Genomic DNA, 929 nt, shown 5'->3' on the forward strand with positions numbered 1-929 from the left:
CTTCAGAAAGTCTGATGGTATGGTGGGTTCTGCATCTTTTTCCTTGGATGCAGGAACTTTCTTGGGAGGGGGTGAAGAAATTGGTTTCTTCTTCTTCTTTTGTGAGATTTCCTTCATGGCGTCAGCCATGAATTTTTCAGTTGGGGGTTCCTTTCTCTTTTTAGGTTTCTCTTGAATAGCAGCAGGTGCCTTGCCTTTGTCTTTGGCAAGAATTTTATGTGTAGGAATGGGTACTCTTTTGGTTAAAGTAGGTGGTGGTGAAGGGGTTTCACTGGATGAAGATGATGAAGGTGAGGGAGTGTGTGCCTGGGTTTGTTTAACTCGTGCCATAATCGTAGATTGAAGTAGATTGAATGTAGACAGTAACAAATAACAATTGCAGAAACAGAGAGATGAAGCAGACAAAGAAAATTAGTGAAATCTGGAGAAATGCAGTGCAGAAATCGATTGATAACTGTTCCTATTTAAACCCTTAAACGTGTAAATCGATTCCCAAATCGATTAGGTTACCGTTGCTGGGTAATGTCAATCGATTTAGTAATTATTACATACAACGACTAGTCACAACGGTCATATTGTAAATCGATTCCCAAGTCGATTTCCAGATTTACTTAATCGATGTCCCAATCGATTGTTTTAACGTTGAAAGTTCAACTAGTCGATTTCCCAATCGACGCTCGGGCAAGTTAAAAAAAAATTTTGAACTTTGAATTCTGGGGCCAAAGCAATCGATTTTGTAAACCATTTACCATGCTGGTAATCGATTTCCAAATCGATTTAACTGGAAAATAACTGCAAACACCAGAAGTGTCCTATGAAAGGATTCAAAGTCATACCTCACTAGGATCAATGATCCCTAGTTTCATCCTTATATGCAGGAAACTTTCTCTTGGTAAAGCTTTTGTGAAGATGTCAGCTAGCTGTTCGGC

Source organism: Cicer arietinum, chromosome 5 (assembly GCF_000331145.2).
Source record: "Cicer arietinum cultivar CDC Frontier isolate Library 1 chromosome 5, Cicar.CDCFrontier_v2.0, whole genome shotgun sequence".
Classification (NCBI taxonomy): domain Eukaryota; kingdom Viridiplantae; phylum Streptophyta; class Magnoliopsida; order Fabales; family Fabaceae; genus Cicer; species Cicer arietinum.